The 10795-nt window shown below is 36.2% G+C and overlaps 1 long non-coding RNA gene across 4 annotated transcripts; it reads right to left on the bottom strand.

Moving 5' to 3' along the window:
- Window positions 1–6867: 6867 nt before the first annotated feature.
- On the bottom strand, window positions 6868–10593 carry LOC130944329 (uncharacterized). 4 transcript variants are annotated; one of them, XR_009072021.1, is made up of 6 exons: window positions 10007–10593; window positions 9792–9888; window positions 9417–9536; window positions 9070–9166; window positions 7800–8992; window positions 6868–7312 (listed from the first exon to the last, which is right to left on the bottom strand). It is a non-coding gene; the product is annotated as an uncharacterized LOC130944329 (long non-coding RNA). The 4 variants fall into 4 exon arrangements; XR_009072019.1 differs by having other exon boundaries at window positions 10002–10593; XR_009072022.1 differs by having other exon boundaries at window positions 9792–9870; window positions 9981–10593.
- Between the last annotated feature and the right edge of the window lie 202 nt (window positions 10594–10795).

A 10795-nucleotide genomic window follows, 5' to 3' on the forward strand; every position in this document is an offset into this window, starting at 1 on the left:
ACATGTAGATCTCGTTTGACCACCTCATGGATAGTCTTCTTAGGTCTTCCTCTGCCTTTCGCCCTTTGTCCATCTTCCATCTCATCCACCCTCCTGACTGGATGTTCTATCGGTCTTCTTCTCACATGTCCAAACCACCTGAGACGCGATTCAACCATCTTTTTCACAATGGGTGCTACTCCAACTCTCTCCTTATATCTTCATTCCTTATTTTATCCAATCGCGTATGACCACTCATCCATCTCAACATCTTCATCTCTGCCACACTCAGCTTATGTTCGTGCTCCCCTTTAGCCGCCCAACACTCCGTACCATACAGCATAGCCGGTCTTATAGCGGTGCGATAGAATTTACCTTTAAGTTTTAAAGGCACTTTTTTGTCGCATATAAAACCAGATGCACTCCGCCATTTTGACCAACCTGCTTGGATCCTATGATTTACATCCTGTTCAATCTCTCCATTATCCTGTATGATGCACCCAAGATACTTAAAATTTTTAACTTTTTCTAGGATGTTTTCTCCAATCTTCACCTCTATATTGGGGTTTTCCCTTCTCAAACTGAACTTACATTCCATATATTCCGTCTTGCTATGGCTTATGCGCAGACCATACACTTCTAAAGCTTCTCTCCATAACTCCAACTTCTTATTTAGGTCTTCCCTTGACTCTCCCATAAGGACGATATCATCGGCAAAAAGCATGCACCATGGCACATGCTCTTGGATGTGCTCTGTGAGTACTTCCAGGACTAATGTGAAAAGGTATGGGCTTAAAGATGATCCCTGGTGTAATCCTATACCAATAATTCTTCCGTCACACCACCTTGAGTCTTCACACTAGTTGTGGCCCCATCATACATGTCTTTAATTGCCCGAATATATCGATCCTTACTCTCCTCTTTCTAAAACCTTCCATAAGACCTCCCTTGGTACCCTATCATACGCTTTTTCCAAATCAATAAATACCATATGTAGGTCCCTTTTACTACTACGATACCTCTCCATCATCCTTCTTAATAGGTATATCGCTTCAGTGGTAGATCTTCCTGGCATAAATCCAAATTGATTCTCTGTTACTTGTGTCTCTTTTCTCAACCTCCGTTCTATCACCCTTTCCCATAACTTCATAGTATGACTCATAAGCTTAATCCCTCTATAGTTTCCGCAACTTTGTATATCCCCTTTATTCTTGTAGATAGGTACCAATGTGCTCTTTCTCCACTCATCAGGCATCTTCTTTGACCTTAAAATCTCATTAAAAAGCTTGGTTAACCAGTTGATGCCTTTTTCTCCAAGACATTTTCAAACCTCAATCGGGATATTATCAGGTCCTACTGTCCTGTCATTTTTCATCTGCTTTAAAACTTCTTTTACCTTGAAGTCTCGAATCCTTTGATAGTAGTCAAAGTTTTGATCTTCTTCCCTTGTGCATAATCGACCAAGGCTCGGAAGAGTCTTCTGTCCCTCATTAAATAACTCGTAGAAGTAACTCTTCCACCTTTCATTAATCTTCTCCTCTTGAGCCAACACCTCTCCATCCTTATCCTTTATGAACTTAACCTGATCCAAATCTCTCGTTCTTCTTTCCCGACTCTTTGTGATTCTATATATACCTTTTTCTCATTCTTTTGTACCCAAAGACTGGTAGATACCCTCATATGCTCTTGTTTTTGCTTCACTTACAGCCACTTTTGTCTCTTTCTTAGCCGCCTTATATTTTTCCCAATTATCTGCATTGTGGCATAAAGACCACTCTTTAAAGCATTCCCTTTTTATCTTTATCTTTTCTTGTATACTCGCATTCCACCACTAGGACTCCTTGTCTCTTGGTCCTATTCCTTTAGATTCACCAAAACTTTCTTTTACTGTTCTTCTAATAACTTCTGCCATCTCCCTCCACATCTCTTCCGCGCTTCCGTTCCCATCCCACTTTACCTCTTCTCCTACCCGTCTTAGGAAGTTTCTTTGTTCCTCACCTTTCATCCGCCACCACCTCGTCCTTGGGTTCTTCATATAATGTCTTTTCCTCAACTTTTGCTCAACGCAAAAATCCATGACGAGCACCCTATGTTGTGTTGTCAAACTCTCTCCCGGAATAATTTTATAGTTAATGCAAAATTTCCGGCCAACTCTCCTCAATAAGAAGAAGTCGATTTGAGAGCTTGTCATGCCACTCTTATAGGTTATAAGATGTTCGTCTCTCTTTTTAAAACATGTATTTGCGATGAGAAGATCAAATGTTGAAGAAAAGTCCAAAATAGTTTTACCCTCGGCATTGATCACCCCGAAACCATGGCCTCCGTGAATATCCATCCAGTCACTTCTCCACCACAAGTTTGATAGAGATGATCCGATCTCCCACCCTCTTGACATCCACTACGTCCCTCTTCCACTGCTTATCCACAATTATTCCAACCCCATTCCTATTCTTCACCTTTCCTGTATACCAAAGTTTGAAACCAGAAGTATCCAACTCCCTAGCCTTTGCACCAACCCATTTCGTTTCTTGTAGGCACATAATGTTAATCTCCTCCTTGTCATGGTGTCTACCACCTCCATGGACCTGTTAGAGTGCCTATGTTCCATGTCCCAAATCTCAACCTTCTGTCGTTTCGACCTTTACCTTTTACTTGTGAACTAGCTTTTACCCTCGTCGTTCACGAAAACGCGAGAATCCTTGCTCATTTAACATACATCGGGGCACCGATGCAGCGGCTCTTGCTTTGACACCGTACTCGAGCCATACGACGCGTTGCTTCCGGGCAACGACCTAGCTTTAACGCAATAATGTCTTTGATTCATGTCATGGGGGTTCGGCTATATTTTTATGTTGGTTGCCGAAAACCTAACACAACCCTCCTCCTTTATCCGATCTTGGGACCGGCTATGTACCGCAAGTGTAACATAGGCGGAGTTCTTGAAATATATTCCGAACACAAGAAATTAAATAACTAACATTTACTTTATCATGGATTAATGTTAATTAATTTTGTATTCTGATCATCTGATCTTAATATATCTTATTCAAAATAGAACATCCATGGTCAACCAAGAAACAAAATAATATAGTAATCATGTATAAAAAATGTATATTACACTATTAACTATTATTAAAAAGGTATCAAATAACCCCAAACCAGTTCAAAAGCTTTATATATCGGCAGGTTTTGTAACATTAGAAGAACACAAGCAAATAATTGCCTATCGAATTCTAGAACCATAGACCCAAAATTTTTTCCTCCATCATAACTTGTCTTCCATAGTTACTTCAACACAAAAGTCTGTCTCAGAATTGCATGAAAGTATCTTACAAATCCAAACATCCGTAACAGATATCATTTCAAATTAACTCAAATGAAATACAAATACATAAAATTAGGACTGGTGAAATATTAATAATCAACTCAAACTGATTTCATAACTAAAATAAAATTTAAAAAATTCCCTTTGACATTTTATTGAAATCTATTTTGAACCCGAAAAATTAAACAATTAACATTTATTTTATCATGGATTAATATTAATTAATTCGGTATTCAGAATGATCATCTCATCAGGCAACTCTTTCTTTTTTTAAGTCTTTTGAAAGGTTTTAAAGAATGTTTTTTGAATCCAATTGAATACACAAACAATTGGTTTACGGTATAGAAAAAATACATGTATATGTGATATTAGATATTAGATGTTAACGAATTCTTTAGAAACTAACTATAAATATAGTTATCTAAATTTGTCCTGCCCTTATTCAAAACTGACCATCCATGGTCAACCAAGTAACAAAATAAGATAGTAATCATGTGTAGAAAATGTTTATTACACTATTAACTGTGATTTAAAATGTATCAAATAACCCCACAAACTTTATATACAGGAAGGTTTTGTAACTTTAGAATTCGACTTGCAAATTATTCCGAAAGTAAACATATCAAACAACTTAAACAATATTTATAAAAAATCAAACATACTCTACAGTAAACCTGAATGAGTTTTCACATGTTACCCAAAAATTTGATTACTTAACAGAAGCCAGAAATTAGGTCCTAAGTCTCAAACAATTTCACATTCTTCGTAAAAATTTCAATATGTGAAGTAACCATCCCTTTTAAATTGCATAAACAAATCATACTTTAAGTAAAAATGATATGAACATCTAATCCGTCAAGGAAGAGCTAGTCGTGGAGTTACCTTCAATGTGGGCAAACATGCAGACACGACGGTTGCCCTGGTTTGTCGCCGGAAGACCACAGGCGCCGCAAACAGGCCGGGACTTCAAGCTCGGGAGCTGGCCGTTAGAAGACGACACGGGTTGCAGCTGGGCGAGGTCCACGCGATAGGGACGGGGGGCTACGACTGCCGCTGCTCATCTACACAATGGAGTCGCTCCGGAAGATGGTTGCTGCGGTGAACGTCAGGCTGGACGATCGCAACCAGGACAGGCGGACTGCCGGTTGTGAGGGGGTCTTCTTTTTGAACGCCATTTCAATTAGGGGGTAGGGAAAAGGTTTTTCCTGCTATGTCAAAAAGGGAGGAGTTGGTGGAATGATTATAATGTTAGTAATTAGGATGATTAAAATTAGGAGTTGGGTGAGGAGAGGTGCGGGCATAGTTAGCAAAATTGGACCGGACCGGTCAGTTTGGCCAAAAAACCGGTGAACCGGACTTAATATCGGTCCGGTCTAAACTTCTAACCGCTTAAGGTAGAGAACCGGAATGAACCGGTCAAATCGGTACTAAACCGGTCAAATCTGGTGGGCATCGGTCCAACCGAACCGTTCGATCGAATTGAAGGAGAACCTACCGCGAACCAACGTTCCACAACTCCACCGGGCTCCATATGCTCCTGCGTTGCCAAGTGTCATGCTTTGATTTTGGAAAAATCCAAAATGTAATGGCTGGGGTTTGAACCCCTTATCTAAAGGTACTAAGAAGGCTAGCAAAACCACCAGGTTGCAACACTTCTAATTAATATAAGTACTAATTATAATACATATAGGATGTTTTAGTTTACTTATATTCAATTTATTTTAATTTTAATGTCACTCATTTTTAAATCATTTATATTTTATTTAACTATAATTTTATATTTAATACAAATTAAAAAGATAAATAAAAAAATTTTATTAATCACAATTTATTTATTTTTTCATGATTATACAATATTTATTAATATTATTTTTTCAACAAATATTTATAGTATATAATAATAGGTAAAGACTCACATACATTTGTCTTCATATGAAGTTGATAATTGAAAATCGTTAAATGATAATTTAGTCAAACTTGTCAAATCATCTAACAATTCTTAAATTTCAACTTCACATGAAAACAACTGTACGGGAGTAATGATCCAGTGACCTAGTAGCTTGACTAGTGACCGGGTTAACCGGTTCGACCAGTAATCCACCGATTGAACCAGTAACCCAATAACCCAGTAGCTTGACCGGTTCGATCACCGATTCGATTTTGATAACTATGGATGCCGAAAAGGGTAAACTGAGTTATTACTTATTAGTGTAATTGGGCTAATTTTTTGGACCCATTATTCCTGTTATTCAAGATAGTCTATCTAACACTCCCCTAATTTTAATTAGATTCGGTAGATTATTAGTAAGTGCGCCATCATATGTATCACACGTCGGTTTAGGTATAATAGTATTGAAACTAAGGTTCCAATAAAGGAAATATATAATTGATGGTTCGGTGAACAACTCCAAATAAAGAATCATAAGGGAGATTATGAAGATATTAAGAATAAATCTATGCTATTCCCTTACTAATATTTTGGGCTGTGCTCTCCCAAAAAATATCCAAATAAATAAGGGTGAGCTACAAAAGAGTTTTTTTAAGACGATTTTTTTTTAAATATAAAAGATAAAAATAATTTAATATTTAGATATTTTATATAAAAATATTTTATTTATTTATTAATTATATTTTAATACATTATAAAAATACTTTTTAATTTATTTATTATATTAAAACATCTTTTTTAACTAAAAAATATTGGAAAAAGATGAGAATTTATTTTAAAAAAAATTATTTTTTAGTACTTTTATTCTTATTTAAAAAAATTTGCTAAATATAATAAAATTAAAAAGATATTTTTTACTTACGACTAAATGAGATTCAAACATACAGTCTCTGTTTGTTTTAGAAAAGCTTCTGCGAATAGTTGGTCTTGTATAAATAATAATATTAAAATAATTATTTAATATTTTAATAAAGTAAAAAAGCAGAAAAAATAATTATAAATAAAATTTTTAATCATATTGTATTATTTACTATTTTTATATATCAAATTAATTATTTGAGATTTACTTAATATATATATATATATATATATTGTCCCTTCTACAGAAAAAAATTTTTGAATACGGAAAATCTCATGCGCCAAAAAAGTTGTTGCCCTTCATCCGTATGTATGCATACTATAAGAAAATACCTTTTTTGTCATGCTTTTAAAGCGTGGCGATAACTTTATCATGTTTTTTGAATTATCGCCACACTTTTAAAAGGGTCACAACTGTTAGCGTGGCAGTTGCTCTATCGCTACGTTTTTTGTGACCTATCGCTACCCTTTTTTTTGCCACGCTGTTTACATATTGCCATGCTTAAAAGCGTGGCCGTATGTGGGAGATAAAGCATGGTCACGCTTTTGAACCGTGCCAGCAGAGCGATATATGACAACACTTTGAAAGCGTGGCGATAGTGAGAGATACGGCTATCAAATTAAAAAAAAATCATTTTCTAAATTTCCTTTCATCGCTGCACAATATAAATTTTCAGTCCTTTTTTATTACCGAATTTATAAATATAGTATACAATTTTTATTACAAGACAAATCAAACAATAATTAGTGACCATTTTTGCTCTAATTGTTCTATACATTAATATTCAAATACAAAATAAATTTCGAGTTTAAAACTCTGATTTCTCAACAAGCTTCTCAACCTGAGCATAATAGCATATAAATAATCAAATGGCCAATGCATCATCTCCATATATTAGTCCCACCGAGAAAGAAAACACTAGGGCACTCTTTATATGGATAAAAGAACCGAAGGAATTTAAGAGTTTAAAATTGCAAGTCACATTATATATAATGAATTCTATGCTTGTCCTCTACCAACTAACAACAAAAATGAAACTCTTTAAATAGTACAAAATGTCGTCACCCGATTCACGAGTAATTTCCATAACCCTCATGCATTGTTTTCTTCGACGTCTCCATTTTCGCCACCTTCGGTAGCCGCAGTAGCCATCAGCTCATCAAAGTTTGCAGTCTTCCCAACTCCCAAGTAATATTTCAATCTAAAACACCATGATCACATGTGGCAACCAGAAATCAATGCGGCAGATCATAAGAATTAAGACAACAAACATAATCTAAAATCAGTAAGCATAAATCAAGCACATAATTCAACTCATAAATAAATCACTAAAGAAATCATGCATATATTTCTCATTAATTTTGAAATGTAATTCTCCCGTCCCAGGAAAAACTGGTCACCAGAAATATCCAACTGCTGCATTATACTTAAACCTATAAAGGAATTACAATTTAAAACCAGCAAGTTTCACAAAGCTAGATATAATAATGGTCACCAGATTTTCAACAATAAAACATAAATTCAGACAGCACATAACATTCAATGAAAATTAGTAGACCCATTTTAAACTTTCTGTTAGTAAAATTTCATAAGATTGTTTCAGTTAATACGTCCCTAACAACTTCTTAAGTCCAGGAACTGAGAATGCACGTTAAGGCAAAACTGGAATAGTACATTGACATGCTCACCTTCTCTTTGTTATACTTATACGTGGTGTAAGGTAAAGTAAAACTTCAATCAGTAGCATCATATCAAAAGCCAATGCAGCTCAACAAAGTAACCTATGACAAACAAATATAAAAAATTGCAAAACAAAAGATCTTTTCATCTCCATCAGATCATAAAATTCCCAAATGTAGAATTGCTTGAACTTCTAAATGTCCTTAGAGACAAAAATAGAATCACTCCCAAAGTTGCAATCCAAACAAGAAAGGCATCAATACGTTACACAGCATTGAATTTGATAATAATTAAGTTATAGATGTAGTAGTAGTAGTGCGATTTAATTATAGTTAGGGAGTGGGGTTAGGTGATGGTGGATAAAATAAATAATTACTCCGTAGATACAGTAGAACAGTTGTAAGCGACACTTCAAGCCATGGAAAGGTTACCATTCAATAATAATAATACTAAAAGTTGCTTGTAAATAAGTCAAGCTAATTATTGAAACGGCCAAAATGATGCATATGCAATGTGAAGTGGATTTACAAACTAAAATATGTCTGTAAATACCTTAAAGGGAATAACAAACAGCATAAAATAGAAGACCAATATTTTAATGTGACAAACTGACAACATATGTTAGAGTGATGGATGCTTAAATCCATAAAAAAAGAGTGCCTTGTATTCTGTTCTTTTCCTTTGAAGTGATGCTAATCAGATTCCACTTTAACACAGAACTCAGCATGAAGTCCAACTTTGAACTCAATTTGCTACCAGGACTAATTAGGTTATGGTCAAATTGCATAGGAAAATAACAAGCAACTATGATATGGCCATAGGTTATATAACCTTATAAATGAAAATTGTCATGAAATGCATATCATGGACAAAGGAGCAAAACTGATTAGTAAGTTTCTGATAGTGCTTTCATGGTAAAATTTATCTCGCTAACAAGAAGTAAACAACAACAATAAAGCATGTTGAGTATAACTACAATTATAATTGAAAATAGCAGTGTTATTGAGCACAAACTGATAGAAATTCTTCCCATGAGTGCATGAGTGTGAGAGCAAGTGTGTGCCTGTGCAGGATGCTTGTGTCCAGATGATCAAATTGTGTTTAATGCACCCACTTTGTACCCCGTTCTGTTCTCTCTTATTTGGTACGTTATGTTTATCCCTTTGCTCGCCCATCTCTGACATTCCATTTCCACCATTTGCTACAAATCAACACAAACAAAACAAATTAATTAATTCCACTTCTTAATCGCTCACTGCACAATTAAAACATATGCACCTTAACCACGGGTTTCGTAGAATCATCTAGGACTTGGATCACGAGACGGTCAGCAGGCCAAGAAGGATTACAAGCTACTCCAATGGAAAACCTTGTACTATGAATAATAATAATAATCAAATAAAAATTAAACATGGTGTTAAATAAATAAAATGATAAAAATTAAATAAGTATCAACTCATTTTTCTTCTCATCAAACTTAGTACTACAAATCAAGCAACTCAACTTTGAGATTTCAATTAGTTCATGCAAGTGAACTCACTAGGTCAAATGCAGATGAACCAAGCGGTGCTGAAGAAAATTAAACAAAGTAAAAGCATTAATAAGAGAGTTATATATATAGGTACCATCGAATCAATGGATTTCTGGTTCATGCAATCCTCAAGCTTTTGAAGCTCCATGAATTACCTTTTTCAATGATATGGAGTGCTTACAGCTAAAGAACCACACTCAGCAATGATTTTGTGCTGCATAAACACAAAAAAAAAGAACAAAACTTAGTTGCACAAATGAACCAATTAACCTTCTTAGATTTAACTACTATAATGACAGCAAAAGAACCACGCAACATTATTATATGAGGCTCAAACAATTATCATTTAAACTTCTCTAACTACTTACGAACTGAAGAATCAGAGAACTAGGGAAGCACAAATGAATCAGAGAATAAACAACATAAACAAAGAAGCACAAATGAATTTTGTTTAGATGAGAAGCCAAACCTTGTTAGTAACCTTGTTCTTCGGGAACTTGACGGTACTTGTGGTTCTCTCCTTCCACCAGTTCCGTTCCTTGTCAAATCTGTAAAACTTCGATTTCCTAAAATCAATTGGAAAAGAGTAATAACAATTAAAAGCACATATTCATTGTAATATTCAAAATAAATGATGAAATGATGATCGAAGATTTACTGAAAAAGCACGAAGATTTACTCAACAGTTGCGACGGCGACCACACTGACGGCTCCCTCTCACGCGTCCCCCTCCTCCGCGACGGCAACGGTTCTCATGGCTCCGTCATCGGCAACCAGGAAGCACGACGGTGACTGGCGCGACGGAAGCAGCTCCTCTTTCCCCTCCTCGGCGACGGCGATGAGTGAAGCTCCTCTAGCGGCGGCGACGCGTTTGGTGACGGCTTCTCCTTTCTCATCGTCGCACACACACTCTCTCTCTCGGGTTTGACTCGACAGCGGCGGCGGGATGGTCTTCGACGGAGCTGGCAGCAAGGCAGCGTCTCCTTCCTCGAGCTCTCCTCTTCCACGTGGGTGAGGTGGTGCGTGTGTGTATTGTGTTGTGTGCGCTGGAGAGGGGAACAGGGGGAGTGAGGCTGCGGCGCTGTTGTGAGGGGAAAGGGAGGGGGAGTGTGGTGGGTGTTAGGTTAGGGTTTGTGAATTAAAAAGGGGTAAGGTTAGTGTGCCGGAACAGGGAGTGCCAGCGATGTTCTCCGGCGATGTTCCTTGGAAGGGCCTTTTTCTTTAGGGTGAATACAAAGGGTTGGAAGAGTTTTAGGGTTCGAAGGAGAGAGATAGAGTATCGAAGAGGGTGTGTAATATAATTCACTAATTATAACTTTTTTAAAATTTTTAAAAATCTTTTGGCCGCACCTTGGAAGCGTGTCAAAAGAGTTGTAGGAAATGGCCACGCTTTTAAAATGTCACTATAACAAAATTCTATCGACACGTTTTAAAAGTGTGTCTGTTTCTCTTAGCATGGCAAAAAAAAGTATG

This window comes from Arachis stenosperma, chromosome 8, assembly GCF_014773155.1.
Source record: "Arachis stenosperma cultivar V10309 chromosome 8, arast.V10309.gnm1.PFL2, whole genome shotgun sequence".
In the NCBI taxonomy this organism is placed as follows: domain Eukaryota; kingdom Viridiplantae; phylum Streptophyta; class Magnoliopsida; order Fabales; family Fabaceae; genus Arachis; species Arachis stenosperma.